Source organism: Castor canadensis, chromosome 2 (genome assembly GCF_047511655.1).
Source record: "Castor canadensis chromosome 2, mCasCan1.hap1v2, whole genome shotgun sequence".
NCBI classification, from domain to species: Eukaryota; Metazoa; Chordata; class Mammalia; order Rodentia; family Castoridae; genus Castor; species Castor canadensis.
In genome coordinates, this window is record NC_133387.1 from 171,308,190 (window position 1) to 171,330,361 (window position 22,172).

A 22,172-nucleotide genomic window follows, 5' to 3' on the forward strand; every position below is an offset into this window, starting at 1 on the left:
ACAACTATACCTAGAACTAAACAATACCATGGACAAAATGGACTTAACAGATATTTATTGAGTACTTCATCCTAAGGCAGAAGATTATACATTTTTGTCAGCAGCCCACGGAACTTTCTCCATTCTAGATCATAAAGCAAACCAAAACACACCAAAAACTTGAAATAATCCCCTGTATTCTAACAGACCATAATAGAATAAAGTTGGAAATTGATAGCAAGGAAAACCACAAAAGCCATTCAAATTCATGGAGAATGAACAACACACTGGAATGAATGATCAATGGTCACTGAAGAAATTAGGAAAGAAATTAAGAAATGACTAGATTCAAATGAAAATGAGGACACAACTTAGCTGAACCTGTGGGGCACAGCAAAGGCAACCTAAAGAGGGAAGTTTATGGCCATGAGTGTCACACCAGAGTAGTAGAGTGAGCTCAGACAAATAACCTGAACATGCATCTCAAACTCCTAGACAAATGAGGGCAAGTCCACCCAAAAAGTAATGGACAGAAACAGATTATGAAGTCAGGGCAGAAATCAATGAATTCAAGACAAAAAAAAAACACTACAATGAATCAACTACAGAAAAAGGTGCTTCTTTGAAACAATAAGATCAACAAACCTCTAACCAAATTAACTAAAAGAAAAAAAAAGACCCAAACTAATAAAATCAGAGATGAAAAGCGGATATTACAACAGACAGAAACAAAATTCAGAAGATCATATGGGAAAACTTTAGAAACCTATACTCCAGCAAACTGGAAATTGAAGAAGAAACAGATAAACTTCTTGACACATGATTAATCAAAATTGAACCAAACAGTCATTAAAAATTTAAACAGATCTGAAACAAGCAATGAGACTCAGACAGTGAAAAAGAACCTTCTGTCCCCCTTCCCCGTCCCCCCCCCCGCAATAAAAAGCCAGGCCCTAATGAATTCATTGCTGAACCCTACTAGACCTTTAAAGAAGAACTAAGATCAATGCTCCACAAATTATTCCATTAAGTACAAAAGAAAAAATATTACCCAAACTCATTCTAACAAGCCAGTTATTACCCTAATACCATTATAGGCCAATACCCCTAATAAGCATAAATGCGAAAATCATCAAATACTTCCCTAAAAGAATCCAAAAACACATTAAAAAGATCATACACCATGATCAAATAGGTTTAATTACAAGGATGCAAGGATGGTATAACATATACGATACAACACACAAACAGAATCAAGGACAAAAACATGTATCATATCAACAGATGCAGAAAAAGCCTCTGACAAAATTCAACATTTTTTCATGATAAAAGCTAGGAAGAAACTAGGAATACAAAGCATAGTCCTCAACATTATAAAGACTATATATGACAAACCTGTAGCCAAGATCATACTAAGTGGGAAAAAACTGAAATCATTTCTCCTTAAATCAGGAATAAGGTAAAGGGTGTCCACTCTCCACTCTTATACAACATAGTACTGGAATTCCTAGCCAGAGCAATAAGAAAGAAGAAATACAAGGGATTCAAATAGTGAAGGAAGAAGCCAAGTTGTCCCTATTTGCAAATAATATGATCTTATACCTGAAAGACCCTAAAAACTCAACCAAAAAACATCTCACAAACACACTCACACAATAGCACTACACAAAAATCAGCAGCATTTCTGTACACAAATAATGAAAAGTCTGAGAAAGAAAACAGGAAAACAATGCCACTCACAATAGCTTCAAAAAATTTAAATACCTAGGAATAAATTTAACAAAGGAGGTGAACTGACCAATACAATGAAAATTATAAATCACTAAAGAAAGAAATTAATGAAGACATTAGAAGATGGAAGGTCGGCTCATGCTTATGGATGAGCAAAATCAATATTGTGAAAATGGCTATATTATCAAAAGCAATCTATGTTCAGTGCAATCCCTATCAAAATTCCAATGACATTCTTCAACAAGATAGAAAAGTCAACCTTAAAGTTATACGGAAGCACTGAAGACCTTGAACACCCAAAGCAATCCTGCCCAAAAGAGCAACAATGCTAGAGGTATCACAATACCTGACTTCAAACTATACTGCAGAGCATGGTACTGGCACAAAAACAGACATAAAGACCAGTGGAATAGAATAGAAGATCCTGACACAAACCCACACAACTACAGCTGTCTCATTTTCAACAAAGGAGCCCAAAATCTTTGTTGGAGAAAAGACAGCTTCTTCAACAAATGGTGCTGGGAAAACTGGATATCCACCTGCAGAAGACTGAAAATAGATCCCAGTCTCTCACCTTGCACTAGTATCAATTCAAAGTGGATCAAAGATCTTAAGATCTGGAATGGGAAAATTACTCCAGGAAAAAATAGGGATCACACTGGACCACACAGGCTAAGTAATAACTTCATGAATAGAATTATAACACTTCAGCATTGAGAGAAAGGACTGACAAATGAAACTAAAAAGCTTCTGTACAGCAAAGAAAACAGTCACTAGACTGAAGAGACAGCCTAAAGAATGGGAGAAAATCTTTATTAGATGTACATCTGGCAGGGGATGAATAACCAGAATATACAGGGAGCTCAAAAAACTAATTTCTCAAAGACTCAACAACCCACTGAGTAAATGGGAAAATGAACTGAACAGACAATTCTCAAAAGAAATAAAAATGGCCAGTAAATATATGAAGAAATGCTCAACAACCTTGGCCATAAAAGAAATACAAATCAAAAGTACATTGAGATTCTACCTCACTCCAGTCAATATGGCTATCATCAATAACACAAATAACAAGAAATGATGGTGAGGATATGGGGAAAAAGGGACACTTCAATAGTATTGGTGGGAATGTCAATTAGTGTAATCACTACAGAGAGGAGTGTGGAGGTCCCTCAAGAAACTAGAAATAGAACTACCATACGATCCCAGACATGTATCCTGGACATATACCCGATGAAATGTGTTCCAGGATACCATAATCACCTGCACATCCATGTTTATTGTAGCACTATTCACAATATCCAAGCTTTGGAAACAGCCCACCTGCTCCACAACTGAAGAATGGATTAAGAAAATGTGGTATATATATATATATATATATATATAAAATGTACTTTTATTCAGCCACAAAGGAAGATGAAATTATGTTGTGTTAAATGAAGTAAGTCAGGCTTAAAAACTGAAAGGTCACATTTCCCTCATATGTAGAAGCTACACTTACAAGTTAAATGGACACATAAATACATATTTGATCATATATATGTGTATATATACACACACATATACATGCACACAATATAGTGAGAACAAAATTGTATTAGTGGGTCTGTCTGTGGGTACTACAGGAGGTGGAAGAGGAAAAGAAAATTCTACAGAATGAAAAATAATGAAACAACTCACCTATATAGGAATATAATACAACATAATACACTGTAAGCTGCTGAACAATAGGGGAGCATGGGGATAGAGAAGTTGTAAGTAAAGGCAGGGTTAATCTGATTAAAGCACCATATAAACACATCTGAAATGCCAAGACAACCCCCCTCCCTTAGACTATCAGTATACACTTAAAATTATTAATTTTACCTTTTCATTTTTAGTTTCCTAATTTAGTTACTACAAAATTGAAAATTACAAAACAATTTGTATTATTTTACTAGAAAGCACTGGACTAAAAACTCCCTTATCTAAATCTCCTACCCTTCTTTCAGTTCAGTTCTCCAGGTCTGCTACTGAAACTCTCTGTGCACATAAGCACACTTCAGAAACAAATGTGGTAAAAAAGCTGACAAAAGAGCTGTTCTAAAAAGTAAATAAACGATGCTTAACATAATAGTGTGAGCTATTAAACAACCTGAGAAGGGAAAAACACACTAAATCTTCCACTGATAATTGTGAATTAAATGGAAATAATGTTATTCACTATAGTTTGATACAAGTTCCCTTCATTCATGACAAGATTAGACTAAGTAAATAACTAAGTAACTATTTCCTAAATCTAAAATTCCTTTCTTTAAAACAATAGTTTTTGAAGCGTCAAATCTCAACATAATGAACCAAAAGAACAACCAGGCAAACCATAAGGGAAAGAATAATGACAATAAGTAAAAACAGTCAAGAGTCAAGCCTGATCAAAGCTAGAAATGCCCAACTGAATCTGACCTGAGGCTTGGTCAGTTTAATGGCAGTACATTGTACTCCTATGTTCCAATCCAGTTTTGGCATACTGAGCCCTCTTTCTGCATATGAATCTATGCAGAGTTTTGCATAGGCAGACACTGGCTGGAAAACTTACATCACATGGGAAGATTTTATATATGTTTAATGATTTTATATATGAAAAAACTAAGTAATTACAACAACACTGTTACTCTGAAAGTAAAAATAATGATCTAAAGTACAGGTAACAAAATCACTCCCCCAAAATATTTAAATATCTAGTATCTACATATTAACAATTATCAAACTCATCTATTAATGCAGAATGTTCAAAGAAGAAATTGGAGTCCTATGCTTCTAGGCAAGAACTGTAAAGACAGATAATCTTAATATAAAATTATATTTCTCTTTCTTGCTAGAAGACATTTAATGATTTCATTGTTTATTAAGTATACTAATACAAGGAAGGAAATGAAATCTTATTAATGTCTGTCTTACTTAATCACTGGCAATTTAGGAATAGAATTCTAAATAAAACTATCCCAGGACAAAATTACTCAATACCTTGGTATTTAAACTGATAATAGATATATAACCTTAGAGTCAATTAAAGAAAATATTCTTGAGATTGAGCAGTAATATAGAAAACACATATTAGGGAAGATGATAGTGTAAAGTAAGACGATAAACATTAACTGTGAATAGAAACCTTATGATAATTAAAATTTGCGTAAGATTGTACAAAAATTGTAACTGACTTAGGGGTTATTTATAAATGCCTAAGAATAAAGGGATAGGGTTTTCTGAATTAGTTCCTTCACAAACTGAGAGCACTTTAAAATCAGTCATCATTACAGAGGACTCTGTGACCCTAAGAGAAAATACCACTATCCAGTGGCAAATAGCTACTATAACAGGAAGAAAACTACAGTGAGCCAGAGCATCATGGGAAAAGGAAGGGCATGGTATGAAAGCTAAGGACAGTTATAAAGGGGGACACAAATAACAACTGATAGCTCCTTTAGAAGGAAAGTGAAATGGAAAAAACAAATAAATGAGCAGATAGCTTTGTTAAGATCTATTTTTTAAATAAAGAAGAGGGTGCCATAAAATAGAAAAGTTCTACAATAGAGAAACTTGTAAACCCACGTTGACTGCAGCAGTATTCACAATAGCTAACCTATGGAAACAGTTCAGATGCCCTACAACTGATCAATAAAGAAAATGTGGTATACACACACATACACACTGGAATATTGTTCAGCCATGAAGCATGAAATTATACCATTTGCAGGAAAAGGACAGACCTAGAGATCATCATGTTAAGTGAAGTAAACCAAGTTCAGAGAGACAAAGATCCCATGTTTTCTCCCATATGTAGAAGATCCAAAAGATAAACATATATACAAACATGGTCATATATACATTAAATACATTAGAGAAAACATGTTTATAATGATGAGGCTGTTTGCGGGGACTAGGGTAAAGAGGGAGAGGAAAAGAGAATGATAAGAATGAACAATACTAAAATACTTTGCATCTGTCTGTAGGAAGAAGGCATACTGAAACACGCTGAAAGCTGTTGAATAACAGCGGGTAGGAGGGAAGAAGTAAGGGAGAGTAATAAAAGGGGTTATCTGATTGAAGTGCAGTATATTCACAGGTGAAATATCATGGTGAAATCCCTCTGAACAATGAAAATACACTTAAAAATGAAGGATAGGATTATAAAACAGGTCCTGCTAAGGAGTGGGTATTAGTGGAGGGGGGGTGGGAATGGAAAGAATAAAGGAAGGTGAATATGGCCTGATGTAAATACATGAAAAGAGAACAATGAAACCTGTGAAATTGTTTTAAGTAGGGAGGAGGATAAAGGAGAGTGATAGTGGGGGTGAACCTAACCAAGGTACATTATAAGCATGTACGGAAATGTCATAATGAAACCCCCCCATATACAACTAATATATGCTAATAAAAATGTTAAATTAAAATATCCATCACTTTATAAAGTAGAAAATTTCACTTAGAAATGTCTATAGTGGGTAGTTTATCTTCACACTGCAATAGTGACATGCTAGGAGTAACCTGAATACCACGATCTCAGAGATTTCGTAAGAATGCAAGGGAAAAAGGAAGAAAATCTAAGCACTAAAACAAAAAATACAGTAACAAGATGTGAAGAAAACATGGATGTCAAAGGAGGTTGGCTGTTGGAAAGAACCATAGCTACACTGCCCTTCTCTCTTATTCCCTAGTGGTATATGTTTATGATCTACTCCTAAGTAATTAGTTATAACCCAAATATGCTTACCGTAAAGCTAAGGTACAAAATTATTGTGTTCTGTTTGTTTAAGTAACCTTACTAGAATAACTATGTTAAAATATTTACATGTTTCTTCTTATAACATGAAATCAACTTTCACTAGAACTTACTGTACTGATGGTTTGAATTTCACTTTTCAATTGGGTCTAAACAAAAAAATTACTTTTGAATTATATGAGAATGAAAAAGAAAATGTACACATATTCAGTCACACATGAGAAACATGACTAAGACTGGCTCAGCATGTTGAAGGGTTGACTTAATCCTCTACTATTCAGAAAATCATTGTCACGAATACTTAAAATACTTGACAAAAATACGTGCTTTAGATCTGAAAGGTAGCATCTTGCTTTGTAGTAAATACTCTTAATCATTCTCCTATGAAATAACCCAATTTAATAACACCATCAAAGTGCGTATGAAAGACTGTAAGTGAAATTTTAACAGATTCTCATGTCACTAGAGAATGATTTCATAATGATCTCCAAAATCAAATAACAGATTTCAAAAAATGCTTTTCACACTTCTGATTTACTGCTGTGTAAGTTAGCAAATGTATGAAAACCTATCCTTGTCAAGGACTTCTCTTATCAAGCCCATTTAGGGAATGTAGTTAACTTCTCCAGGTACAAACTGAAATTACCAAGATCTGCTTCCTTGATCCCCAGGAAGACACGCAGCAGTTTACATTCCAGTAGGCAGTAAGACTGTCAAGACTTATCAGCTACAAGGGGAAAGCAGTCAAGCAACAAACCCACTGACACTATGCATCAACATTAAAAGATTCGTACCCAACTGCCATTCTGAACCTTCAAAGGAAAGAAAATAATGCAAAAATGAAGAAAAATACATTCACAAGATGTTATTATTAAGTTCAGCATTTGCTAAATTGTGCTTTCAGGAACATAATTTCCAAGAGATTCATTCATTTAACTATCAAATACGTATTAAGAATTTAACGATTAACAGACCCAGTAAATGTTTTGCTGGCTAAGACAGACATGTTATCTCCAAGTAGATAACAAGGGTTTTTTGGAAACACAAGAGGCCATGAATAGCCAAGGCAATACTCAGTAAAAAGAACAATGCTGGAGGTATCACAATACCCGACTTCAAACTATATTACAAAGCAATAGCAATAAAATCAGCATGGTACTGGCACAAAAACAGCATGGTACTGGCACAAAAACAGACATGAAGACCAGTGGAACAGAATCGAGGACCCGGATATGAAGCCACACTACTATAACCAACTTATCTTTGACAAAGGTGCTAAAAATATACGATGGAGAAAAGACAGCTTCTTCAACAAAAACTGCCAGGAAAACTGGTTAGCAGTCTGCAAAAAACTGAAACTAGATCCATGTATATCACCCTATACCAATATTAACTCAAAATGGATCAAGGATCTTAATATCAGACCACAAACTCTAAAGTTGGTACAGGAAAGAGTAATGATACCTACCTACTACCTATACAAGTGTAAAAATTGATCTACACAAAAGTAATTTGAAAACTTTATATACAGCAACTTGCTTTTTAAAAAATACAGAACTCTAGACTTTTAACTCACACCAATGGCACATTCTGCTCCATCACTTCTTCAAGAAAATACATTAAGTGTTTGCACTAGGAAAGTAACAGAATTTTTACTCTAATAATAATGTAATACCGTGTATATAATTTTTTTGGCTTCATTTAATATGTGGGAAGTCCGGTGCTCATCTGTAGTCTAAAAGGAAAAGGAGAATAACTGAAATATGCTCTAAATGTCATACAACAGTAAGAAAACAATTAAGAAACAAGAGATATCTAGCTAATGTCAGCTACTTCTTTCTTTACATATTTATATGGCATAAACAAAGGCACAATGGAAAACTGAGTTCCTTCATTCTGAAAATAATCATTGGGCTACTATGCGTCTGAACTATGGAAGGAACTGGGTATGACTAAAAACAAAAAGCCAGCATGTACTCTATGGAAGAAGGTACAAGGTCTCAAAAACAGTGACCATAAAGCTGAATGAAAACCAGGATAGCAAGGAAATCAGAGCTTGACGATGTCAGCAAGTCAAATACTAAATTTACTTAACACCAAGGTCATTACTAATGAACTAGTGGAGACGTTTCAGTGGGAGAACAGGTCAGAATACAGTGGATGGGAGGTGGAGAAAGGAGGGCAGCATGGGAAGAAAGAAAAGAGAAGCTCTGGTTGGAAAGGAGAAAGGCAGCAGTAATGGAGTCTGAGTCGGGTGTGGGACAGGAAAGAAGAGCCTTTTTAAGTTTGTTGTAAAGGAGAGACAGAATGTGGTTAAGGAGCTGGCAGAGTGGCTCAAGAGGTAGAGCGCTTGCCTAGCAAGAGTGAGGCACTGAGTTCAAACCCCAGTATTGCAAAAAAAAAAAAGTGTTTAAATGTTTATAAGGAGGAGGTGAGAGGGAAGAATGGAAGGAGGGAAGGGGGGAAAGAGGAGAGAGGAAGGGGGGAAAGAGGAGAGAGAAAGAGAAAAGGGTTTGAAGATCAGAGAGGGAAATTGATGGAAAGAAGGAAAAAGGAAGGTGGAAGTATAGATAAAATTTTGATCAGACGTGGAAGAGTACTTTAGCTTTAAATGTTAGACTGTAATTGCAAAGATGGAAGAAAATCATGATTTGCACACAAAATAGATGCAAGGTTTCCTGTTACTGCCATTAATAACAACATCCACTCTAGTAGTTGAAGTGGGAAATAATTGAGCCACACAGTGCTGTCAAGGACTTCACTCAGACTAACTCATTTAATCATCACAAAAGCATTAAAAGGTAGGTACCACTCTATCACTGAATTTAATTTAATTGTGTATATATACATTTTCACTATCCATTTATCTGTTGATAGACACTTCAACTGTTTCCATATCTTGGCAACTCTGAATAGTGCTGCAATGAATACATGACTGCATGCAATGTATTTCAAAATACTGATTTGGATCTCTTTGGCTATTTACCTAGAAGTGGGATTGCTGGAACTTATGGTAATGTTATTTCCAGTTGTTTAGAGCACCTCCACAGTTTTCTAAAACAGCTATATTAACTTACATTCCCACCTATGGTGTGTGTTCCCATTTCTCCATATAGTTTAAACAATTTTTTCAAACCCATATGTTGAATATACTTTATTTTTCTGAGTTTGTTATAAATGTGGGCATTTATAAATTAGATTTTTTATGACATTTATTTGCTAGTAAAAATTCACATTAGAAACTCCATAAACCCAAAAGATAAAGTCCGCATAAAATTTTTTTTAAAACTAAGTATGTGCTACCAAAAATTAAATTACATACAGAATTTAGGAAAGGAAAAATCTGTATGTTGGTATGGCTTAAATTCAAGTTAAACTTTAGGAAAATGAAAATAAAAAAGAATGCAAATTCATTTGTAGAAGAGGTAGAACAACATTTCCAATTTCCTGAGTAAATGATAAAATTCAAGTTTTCTTACATGTGCTTCAAAGTTTTAAACAACATGTATTAATCTAGATATAACATTAACCAAACAATTTAAACACTCAACTTATGTTAAACTTGTGGTTGTAAGTGAAGTTTCATTTCTAAATACCTCGTGAGTACTTTTGGGTGATTCATTCCAACTCCATGGACTACACCCAAGTGACCAGAATCTTAAGAGTCCCACTTTTGTCAATATAAAAGGGAACTAGTTCCTTAAAGTTACAAAGTTACATCTTAACACATAAGGCAAAATTCAAAAAGGTAATGGAGAACAATCCATGTGGTGATTTTGTGCTACATTTATGTATATAGAGGCCTAACACAGGAAACTAGGTATGTGATGTACTCATCAAAAAAAAAAAAAAAAAAAATCAACCTTGGATTTAAACTGGGTGTAGGTAATCCATATACAGCCAAGTCAAGAACATCATAAAATGTGTATTTAATTACTAACTTAAACCAAAAATCTCAACTTACTTATGTCATCTCCACATTTAATGTGAATGTCTGTAATTTTTATTGTACATATTTTATTGAGTTGCCAATTTTTCCAAAAACATATCCTTTTTGGCTTTTTTGGGCAGATCTTAAAAACAAACAGGAAAATACAAGCTCAAGGGTTAAAACTCTCACATACCTCTTAACTAAAGACCAAAGGAGAGCTGTGGCACTCTTAATTAGAAATTACAATTATTCTTGCATCTTTTTAAGATTTATTTTAGACTACTATGCATATCCAACTTAAAACTTACTTTTGAAGTTAAATTGCAGTTTATTTTACCTTCCAACACGGAAATTAACTGGCAATGTGAATTAAAAACACATGACATAAAAATTACTTTTACCTACCTTTTGCGTGATCAAGACCTTTAAAAGTTTCTTAAAAGTTTTTTTTTTTGTTTGTTTTCTACACTTGTGTCCTCAGTGGAAGCATTTTAGTGAGAAAGGGATAAAATTCAAGTTAGTAGACAGAGGACAGAAAAGAAAATAAGGATTCTTTCTGACAGCAAATTTTCATTCAACTCAATGTTAACTTACCCTACAGTGACCTATTATTTCAATACAAGCACAGGTTCACAAATATTCTTTAGTCTAGACTAACATTCTGCAGTAAAAAATAACATTCTATAATCTAGAAAATAATGTGCCAGGTGCAACTACATAGAAACTGGGTAAAATATCTCTTCTCAATGTCCTTTATAATATTTATGACTTTACAATACAAAGTTCCACTTTAACATCAATGTTACCAAAACACTGGAAATGTACTAATGACAACACAAAACTTTCAGGAAATGGTTTCAATAAATGTGTGGCACAGTCATAGGAATAAATGAAATGAATAGGTAGAATGTTGACAGATGACCTCCTCTCCATGATATAACTCATTTAAGTATAAAATAATGTAAGAGGAGCACAAAACGTACATTGGACTGTACACTCAAGTAATTTGGTAATTCCTTTAAAACCTCATCCTTTCTTTATTTGGTACTGCCTCAGTACATTTTGTCATTAAACAACACTTTTATCACCCAACTTCACAATCTTTATATTTATCTGTCTACTAGGCATCACAAATCCAAATTTTTGGAGCAGTCTCTGCACAGTCCTCTTGCCTGTGAACCTCACCTCCTACTAAAGGTCCTTCTATACCGCTATCAGAATGGTGACTTCTAAAGTACTAAGTAAGCCTGCTAATCCCCTCTTCACAGTTACTTAAAGGTGCTGGACAGTGTGCCAGAAAAAAATCAAAACATGTTTGCATGACATGGAAAGTCCTTCAATGATCCAACCCCTATCTACCTGTCCTCTTTTATTTCATTGCCTTGGAAAGTACAGAAATGATCTTTGTCATTTGCAGAATAGGCAGTAAGTTCTAAGGCCTAATGCCTCTACACAGGTCATTCCCTAAACTTGGGTTGCCCTCACTGCTTTACCAGCCAAATTTATAGGGGACTTCAAATCTCAAATCTAGTACTACTGACTGTGTGAATCATTTTAAACTCTTTTCTGCAGCTCCAGGGACTGAACCCAACAGAAACTTTCAATTAACAGTGGTTATACTGTATTTGTAGTGCTAGAAAAATTCTCTTGCCATAAGGCTTTATCTGGCAGGAGCCTTCCCTCAGGACAAGGATTAATATATGGGCAAAAAGTACACAATACTTACCTGTTAGAATGAATCAAAAAATCCACATTTGAACCTTGCAACAAAATATGTAAACTCAATGTTATATGTATTTGACAGAACATATGTGAAACTTAACTTCAAATTTCTAATTTGCTCTTCATATTTGCAAAATTAAGAACCCAATTCTGATTATAAGAACAAAACTCTGAGTTTCAAGAAGAAAATATTTAGTAAATATGTTACTATGTGTCCTTGGCACAAAGTCTAGTGTTACTTGCCACAGTAACAGTCCCTGATTCTATTTCATTCAAAAATTAAAAACACAGAAAAGGTCTGAGTTTTAAAAAATAATATAAAAAAGTGAAAAGAAGTAAGAAAGCTAGACTAGCTGCTAGAGCAGCTTTCAGAGACAATGTAGTTTTTCTCTTCATACCTGACCTGTCATCTTCCAATTTTGCCAACTGTTTTCAATCACATTCTAAAACAGTTCTCATACATATGGTCTCAGGACCCTTTCACACATTTAAAACTTGAGGATTCTAAAGAGCTTTTGATTGATGTGGGTTATAGCTGTGCTACTGATCATGCTGGAATTCAAAAGTGGTAATTTTTAAGAATTCATTTTAAAGGTATATGACTATACAGATAAATACTTTGAAAAACATATAATTTGAAACAAAAAGTTGTAGTGAGAGACACACACAGTTTTATAGTCTTAAAAATCTCTTCAATGTCTGGCCTAGAAGACAGCTAGATTAATGCTTCTGCTTTCAATCTGTGGAGATGTTGTTAGAATTGAGATTTATGCTGAAAACATGACTTCACTGCAGACATGCAATTGGAAAAAGGAAGAGTACTTTCATGGCCTTTGCATGTAATTATGGATACTACAGTCAATTCAACAATTGTGAGTTTCATAAGGTAGTTGCATCATGGAATCTGAAAACTTACCAATGAATTTTTCATCTAAATTAAAAGCAGTTGGTCCACCTTGCACTTTAAATGAGCTTTTTATACCTGTATGATCTTTTTAACATTCATTGGTAATAAGGAAATATTGCTTCACTGAATTATGCAAATCTCCCAAACATTACATCATCTCATTATAACATCAAAATTCACATTTGTTAGTATCACCACCCATCTCATCAGAAAAGTCTTTAAGTACTAGCAAGCAAACAGAAATTTTCTAAAATTCTATTTTTTTCTTAAGCTCAAATTTTACTATTCACAAGTATTACCAGTTGTTTTTACTTTAAGTTGTTTTGTTGATGTGTCTACCACCTACCTAAATCTGAATGACAACCTGTCATTCTTTCAAGCAAAGATGGTTTTCCATTAAAAACTGAAAGCAATGTGTCCAGCTCAAACTCAAACTGCACAAATACTTTTCCTTGAGTCAGTCAACCTACTTCAATATGTACAAATGCTACATGCATACTTTGTCTTTTGTTGCACAGAATATTGAAGAGATGTACTTGAGGTCATTTATTAAAAATTTAAAATTTTATATTTCATCAAGAAAGATTTCAAGTAAAACTGCTGTGTATTGTTGTTTTGCTGTTCTGCTGTGAGTGCATGGTAGTGAGGAATACAATGACTACTGGTACCATGGGAGGCCCTGCACTGAAACATACTAAAGCAGCCAGAAATTTCACAAAGCACTGCTCTTTTATACCAACAGCACAAATGTCAACTCAGTGAAAAATCAAATGTGTTATGAAAATACTTTGACTTTTTGAGAACTATTGCTCAAGAATAAAAAAGCAGTAACCAGAAAAAAAGTCCTGATATCATAATGAGGAAAGAGGAAAGAATATACACTAAGAAACTGAAAAGAGGAAATGTCAAGACAACGCATTAATTCCTAGTCAGGTGAATGAAGATACCATCAACAGAATGAATTACTCTGGAGGATTCCAAGATGGCAACTAGAGGGAGGAAGCAGAAAGTGTGCTCCCTAAAGTAAAATCTTGGAGAGAAACTGGAGATACACCTGCAGGAAAAACCATCAAGAAGAGGCAAAACTCCGACACCTCCACACCCCAAGCTCATGCCTAGCATCCCCACTCTACGTTAAACAGAAAAACCAGGAGGGCTCCCGTGGCGCCAGACACCAGCCCCTATCCTGCCTGGGAGAAGCAGACCATCAGGTGAGCTAAGCAGCACGTGGAACTCCCAAGACAACCCTGGGCCAGATCAGCATAGCTCCCTGGACAGACCGACCTCCACCCAAGGGGAACAAAAACCAAACTGAATAATAAACAAGCAGCTGAAAAAAAAAAAGACACATAGCAAAGAGGGTGGAGCGCCCCAGCTCCGGAGAGTGGGGTAGGGGCAATCCCTCAGGTGAACTGTAAATAAACAAGGTGGACAGAGAAGGCAGGAGCTGTGGCACCCACCCTGCAACCTTGGAGAGGGGAAAGCTTGCAACTGCGGCTGTCATGTGGAAAGCTCCACCGGAGGGGCGGGTAGAGGCGATCCCTCATGCAAACTGTAAATTAACAACCTGGCCTGAGAAGGCAAGAGTGGTGCCACCTCCCTCAGTGTGCTTGGAGAGGGGAAAGCTTGTAACAGCGGCTGTGTGGAAAGCTCCACCAGAGTTGAGGAGGGCCACTCCTCATGTGAGCTGTAAATAAATTAAAAAAAAAGACTGCAATTGCAAAAGGAGGGTAGGGCTGTATACTGGAGAAAACAAAAGGGACACGTGTCTAGGAGAACTCTAAATAAACAAAGCCTGCAGGTGGCTGACAGTAGGAGGCAGGTGAGCCACAGCCTCAGATAGACATTCACAAAGCTGTCTCTAGACTCCCTTTTTTTTTCTCTCCTCTTCCTTTGATGAGACAACACCGGATGAAGGACTAACTGAAACTGTATTGGATTTGAACTTGGGATATTTTTTATTTTGTTTTGTTTTTTAGTTTTTTCCCCTTTGATGAGAAAACGACAGAACTACTTCAAAAACACTGACAAATCTTCAGGACTGGAGGCTGAGGGACGAACACCAACATTATTAAGACTGAAATTTTATTGCATTTGAACTTGGGTTTTTTTTTGTTTTTTTGTTTATCATTATTATTATTATCCTCTGTCTCTCTAATGCCTGCTTAGCTTACTGTTGATTAGTACACTGTCTCTCCCTGTTTATTTCTTTGGCTCTTTTTTTATTTGTTTGGGTTTTTTTATTTTGGTTTTTTTCCCTTTTTCTTTACCTTTTGTGCTTTCCCTCACCTCTACCATTCCATTCTAGATATCACCATTGTTATTTTTACAAACTAGGCAATACTGAATTACACACAGTACAGGAACAGTAACAATAGCAAGGGCAATCATGGGAAGATGGAAAAAAGAGGGAAACCGTTTCCCCCGCCAAATTAGTACAGGAACCAGAGGGAAATGAAGAAATTACCCAATCCAGACTCCAACAAAACAAAGATAAACTACACCAAAGAACCCAATGAAGCCCACAAGAACACCCTGAAATAAGAAATCCTGCAAGTAATCAATGAGAATTTTATAGAGATGATACTGGATATGTTCAACCAAAATGTACAGGAGATGCTCAAGAAATTCCAAGACAACAAAAATAGAGAATATGAGAAAGCACAAGAACAAATAAAAGAAACCATAGAAGCACTGTATAAACACCAAAGTGAAACAAAGAACATGATTAATAAAGAGATACATGAACTCAGGATGAAAATAGACAATATTAAAGAGGAAAGGACTCAGGATATGGAAAACCTCAGAAAAAAGAACAAAACAGAATTGCAAAGCAAAATGGAAGGCCAATCCAGCAGACTAGAACAAGCAGAAATCAGAATCTCAGAACTTGAAGATAAAATGGTAATTAAAGGAAAAACTGAAGAACTATTAGTTCAACAACTCAAGACCTGTGAAAAGAAAATTCAAGAACTTACTGATACCTTCAAAAGACCAAACCTGAGAATCATATGGGCATAGAAGAAAGAGAAGAGGTGCAAGAAAAAGGACTGCATAATGTATTCAACAAAATAATTACAGAAAATTTCCCAAATCTAGAGAAAAATATCTCCATACAGGTACAGGACACCTCCAGAACTCCAAACAGACCTGACCAGTATAGAACTACCCTACGGCATATCACCATTAAAACAACAAGTACAGAGACTGGAGAAAGAATATTGAAGGCTGTAAGAGAGAAAAAACAAATAACATACAAAGGTAAACCCATCAAAATCGCAGCAGACTTCTCAACAGAAACATTAAAAGCAAGAAGAGCTTGGGGTGAGGTCTTCTGGGCACTGAAAGAAAATAACTTCAACCCCAGGATACTCTACCCACCAAAACTATCATTCAAAATAGATGGAGCAATAAAAGTCTTCCATGATAAGCAGAAACTAAAACAATATATGACAACAAAGCCACCACTACAGAAGATTCTTCAAGGGATTCTGCACACAGAAAGTGAAACCCAACATAACCATGAAAGAGCAGGCAGTACCAAAGTACAGGAAAAGAAAAAGGAGGAAAGTAGAGAGTAACATCGATTTAGCTACACACAATCAAACCCTCAAACAACTAAGACAAGTAAATGACCGGAGTCACCACATACTTATCAGTACTAACACTTAATGTTAACGGACTTAATTCCCCCCATCAAAAGGCACCGTTTGACAAACTGGATTAAAAAGGAAGATCCAACAATTTGTTGCTTACAGGAGACCTAACTCATTGATAGAAATAAGCATAGGCTTAGAATGAGAGGCTGGAAGAAAATTTACCAAGCCAATGGCCCCCCAAAACAGGCAGAAGTAGCAATACTTATCTCTGACAAAGTAGACTTCAAACGTACATTGATCAAACGAGATAAAGAAGGACATTTCATACTAATAAAAGGAGAATACACCAAAAGGAAATAACCATTATCAACCTCTATGCACCCAATGTCAATGCACCCAATTTCATCAAACATACCCTGAAAGAACTAAAAGCATATTTTAACTCCAACACAGTGGTTGTGGGAGACTTTAACACCTCACTATCATCAATAGATAGGTCAGCCAAACAAAAAATCAATATAGAAATGCAAGATCTAAAAATACAATACATCAAATGGACCCAGTTGATGTCTACAGAACATTTCACCCAACCTCTTATACAATATACATTCTTCTCAGCAGCTCACGGACCCTTCTCCAAAATAGATCATATCCTAAGGCACAAAGCAAGCCTCAGCAAATATAAGAAAATAGAAATAATACTGTGCATACTATCTGATCACAATGCAGTAAAAGTAGAACTCAACAACAAAAGTAAAGACAAAAAACATGCAAACAGCTGGAAACTAAATAACTCATTACTTAATGAAGAATGGATCATCGATGCAATAAAAGAGGAAATTAAAAAGTTCCTGGAAGTCAATGAAAATGTAAACACAACCTACCGGAACCTATGGGACACAGCTAAGGCAGTCTTGAGTGGAAAGTTTATAGCCATGAGTGCATATATTAAAAAGATTGAAAGATCCCAAATCAATGACCTAATGATACATCTCAAACTCCTAGAAAAACAAGAACAAGCAAATCCCAAAACAAATAGAAGGAGAGAAATAATAAAAACAAGAGCTGAAATCAATGAAATAGAAACCAAAAAAACCATACAAAGAATTAATGAAACAAAAAGTTGGTTCTTTGAAAAAATGAACAAGATCGATAGATCCCTGGCAAACCTGACTAAAATGAGGAGAGAAAAAAACCGAAATTAGTAGAATTAGGAATGCAAAAGGGGAGATAACAACAAACACCATGGGGAAGTCCAGGAAATCATCAGAGACTACTTTGAGAACCTATATTCAAATAAATTTGAAAATCTAAAAGAAATGGACAGATTTCTAGATACATATGATCATCCAAAACTGAACCAAGAGGAAATTAATCACCTGAATAGACCTATAACACAAAATGAAATTGAAGCAGCAATCAAGAGTCTCCCCAAAAAGAAAAGTCCAGGACCTGATGGATTCTCTGCTGAATTCTATCAGACCTTTAAAGAAGAACTGATACCAACCCTCCCTAAACTGTTCCACGAAATAGAAAGGGAAGGAAAACTGCCAAACACATTTTATGAAGCCAGTATTACACTTATCCCAAAACCAGGCAAAGACACCTCCAAAAAGGAGAACTATAGGCCAATCTCCTTAATGAACATTGATGCAAAAATCCTCAACAAAATAATGGCAAACCGAATTCAGCAACACATCAAAAAGATTATTCACCACGACCAAGTAGGCTTCATCCCAGGGATGCAGGGGTGGTTCAACATACGAAAATCAATAAACGTAATATACCACATTAACAGAAGCAAAGACAAAAACCACTTGATCATCTCAATAGATGCAGAAAAAGCCTTTGATAAGATCCAACATCATTTCATGATAAAAGCTCTAAGAAAACTAGGAATAGAAGGAAAGTTCCTCAACATTATAAAAGCTATATATGACAAACCTACAGCCAGCATTATACTTAACGGAGAAAAACTAAAACCATTCCCTCTAAAATCAGGAACCAGACAAGGATGCCCACTATCTCCACTCCTATTCAACACAGTACTGGAATTCCTAGCCAGAGCAATTAGGCAAGAAGAAGGAATAAAAGGAATACAAATAGGTAAAGAAACTGTCAAAATATCCCTATTTGCAGACGACATGATCCTATACCTTAAAGACCCAAAAACCTCTACTCAGAAGCTTCTAGACATCATCAATAGCTATAGCAAGGTAGCAGGATATAAAATCAACATAGAAAAATCATTAGCATTTCTATACACTAATAATGAGAAACTGAAAAAGAATGTATGAAAACAATTCCATTTACAATAGTCTCAAAAAAAAATCAAATACCTAGGTGTAAACCTAACAAAAGATGTGAAAGACCTCTACAAGGAAAACTATACACTTCTGAAGAAAGAGATTGAGGAAGACTATAGTGGAGAGATCTCCCATGCTCATGGATTGGTAGAATCAACATAGTAAAAATGTTGATACTCCCAAAAGTAATCTACATGTTTAATGCAATCCCCATCAAAATTCCAATGACATTCATGAAAGAGATTGAAAAATCTACTGTTAAATTTATATGGAAACACAAGAGGCCACGAATAGCCAAGGCAATACTCAGTCAAAAGAACAATGCAGGAGGTATCACAATACCTGACTTCAAACTATATTACAAAGCAATAACAATAAAAACAGCATGGTACTGGCACAAAAACAGACATGAAGACCAGTGGAACAGAATAGAGGACCCAGATATGAAGCCACACAACTATAAGCAACTTATCTTTGACAAAGGAGCTAAAAATATACGATGGAGAAATAGCAGCCTCTTCAAAAAAACTGCTGGGAAAACTGGTTAGCAGTCTGCAAAAAACTGATACTAGATCCATGTATATCACCCTACACCAAGATTAACTCAAAATGGATCAAGGATCTTAATATCAGACCCCAAACTCTTAAGTTGATACAAGAAAGAGTAGGAAATACTCTGGAGTTAGTAGGTGTAGGTAAGAACTTTCTCAATGAAACCTCAGCAGCACAGCAACTAAGAGATAGCACAGATAAATGGGACCTCATAAAGCTAAAAAGTTTCTGTTCATCAAAAGAAATGGTCTCTAAACTGAAGAGAACACCCACAGAGTGAGAGAAAATATTTGCCAACTATACATCAGACAAAGGACTGATAACCAGAATATACAGGGAACTTAAAAAACTAAATTCTCCCAAAACTAATGAACCAATAAAGAAATGGGCAAGTGAACTAAACAGAACTTTCTCAAAAGAAGAAATTCAAATGGCCATAAAACACATGAAAAAATGCTCACCATCTCTAGCAATAAAGGAAATGCAAATTAAAACCACGTTAAGATTCCACCTCACCCCTGTTAGAATAGCCATCATCAGCAACACCACCAACAACAGGTGTTGGTGAGGATGCAGGGAAAAAGGAACCCTCTTACACTGTTGGTGGGAATGTAGACTAGTACAACCACTCTGGAAAAAAATTTGGAGGCTACTTAAAAAGCTGGACATCGATCTACCATTTGATCCAGCAATACCACTCTTGGGGATATGCCCAAAAGACTGTTACTCCAGAGGCACCTGCACATCCATGTTTATTGCGGCACTATTCACAATAGCCAAGTTATGGAAACAGCCAAGATGCCCCAGCACTGACGAATGGATTAAGAAAATGTGGTATCTCTACACAATGGAATTTTATGCAGCAACGAAGAAGACCGAAATGTTATCATTCGCTGGTAAATGGATGGAATTGGAGAACATCATTCTGAGTGAGGTTAGCCTGGCCCAAAAGACCAAAAATCGTATGTTCTCCCTCATATGTGGACATTAGATCAAGGGCAAACACAACAAGGGGATTGGACTATGAGCACATGATAAAAGCGAGAGCACACAAGGAAGGGGTGAGGATAGGTAAGACACCTAAAAAACTAGCTAGCATTTGTTGCCCTTAACGCAGAGAAACTAAAGCAGATACTTTAAAGCAACTGAGGCCAATAGGAAAAGGGGAACAGGTACTAGAGAAAAGGTTAGATCAAAAAGAATTAACCTAGAAGGTAACACCCACGCACAGGAAATCAATGTGAGTCAATGCCTTGTATAGCTATCCTTATCTCAACCAGCAAAAACTCTTGTTCCTTCCTATTATTGCTTATACTCTCTCTACAACAAAATTAGAAATAAGGGCAAAATAGTTTCTGCTGGGTATTGAGGGGGGGAGAGGAAGGGGGGTGTGGGTGGTAAGGGAGGGGGTGGGGGCAGGGGGGAGAAATGAACCAAGCCTTGTATGCACATATGAATAATAAAAGAAAAATGAAAAAAAAAAAAGGATGTGAAATGGAATGCAAACATCAAAAAAAAAAAAAAAGAAATTTCTAGCTTCTGAAGTAGTTCTAACAGAATTAATGCTTACTGTGATTAAAATAACAAGCTTCTGAGGAAATATAAAGCATAAAATTTAATAAAACTATTATTTATAATATTAAAAATTAGTACTGTATTTGGTAGGCTTCCTAATGTATAAAAGAGTCCTGCTGTAAATACTAAAGCCAACAGCCTTCATTTTGCCTTTGTGAAGCTTCAAATTTTAGTAAACTGTACAGGACAATGGTCATAGAGATGCCTCCAAGGCTGCTGTAGCCTGAATCAGAGGAAATGAGAAGAAATGAAGATGGGAATCCTGGTCCAGTTCTGAATAAAGCATTGCCCAAAACTTCCAGGTTATTACTTTATACAAGTTTCAGTACCACTACCATAGGAGAGAAGTGCTTAATCGGGAGGCTACTAGTGTTCTAGAAAACCAGTAAAGTCCAAAGGCAGTTCAAACGTCACAACTATTTTGGCTCCAACTGTGACCTTCACAAGGCCAGTGAGTTGTGTTTGTTTATACCCATGTACACCAAGCACCCAGCACAGTGCTTCTGCAGGGAGACACTAAACATTTAGCAAATCAATAAATGGCTACAGAAGGTAGGGAAGAGGAAATTATGGTAAAGTGGGAAAACATGAATTATATTTCCGTATTTTTTCAAAAGGACAGCACATCATGAAAAAGACTCCACTGAAAGCACAAGCATGGGAAAGCATATCATTTTTATGTAGTGGAGTCTCATTAGCCATGCTACCCACCAGGCCTGATGTACTTGTAGACAACGTTTTCAAGCCGTATATGAACTCCCCTGAATGTGCACCTGCATCCACATGGCAGCAGGAACCAAAATGCTAAGCATTTAAAAGACATCTTCAATTGTACTTGTGAAATATGCCTAAACTGAATTTCAAAGATTAGAAATGATGTATTATGCAACTGAAATTCATTGATGCCAAAACCAGTAATTTCTAAGGAAATATTCACAGCAACTCCAATTTCATTCTTTCAGCATATGATTTCAAACAAAAATTCGAATAATTAATATAACATTTCAAATTAAGGCAGGCAGGAAAATAATTATGGCTAATGTCTCACTGAAATCTTTGAAAAAATTGGCAAACAGAACAAAAATCTGCTATTTTGGTACTCTTTTGCTTG

The 22,172-nt window shown here is 35.7% G+C and overlaps 1 long non-coding RNA gene and 1 pseudogene across 14 annotated transcripts in view; both read right to left on the reverse strand.

Annotated features, from left to right (window-relative positions):
- The window catches only part of LOC109700083 (olfactory receptor 8G50-like), a 290,591-nt pseudogene that overhangs the window by 35,175 nt on the left and 233,244 nt on the right, over positions 1-22,172 (reverse strand).
- LOC109702219 (uncharacterized) overlaps positions 1-22,172 on the reverse strand; it is a 58,911-nt gene that overhangs the window by 26,903 nt on the left and 9,836 nt on the right. For 3 of the 14 annotated variants that reach the window (XR_012445557.1, XR_012445558.1, XR_012445562.1), the window contains one exon: positions 10,806-10,876. The exons of 7 other annotated variants lie outside the window; for them this stretch is intronic. This is a non-coding gene — a long non-coding RNA (uncharacterized lncRNA). Of the gene's footprint in view, positions 1-10,805; positions 10,877-12,126; positions 12,161-22,172 lie in introns of all 14 variants that reach the window. 4 more of the 14 variants (XR_012445556.1, XR_012445559.1, XR_012445560.1 and 1 more) reach the window with 2 other exon arrangements.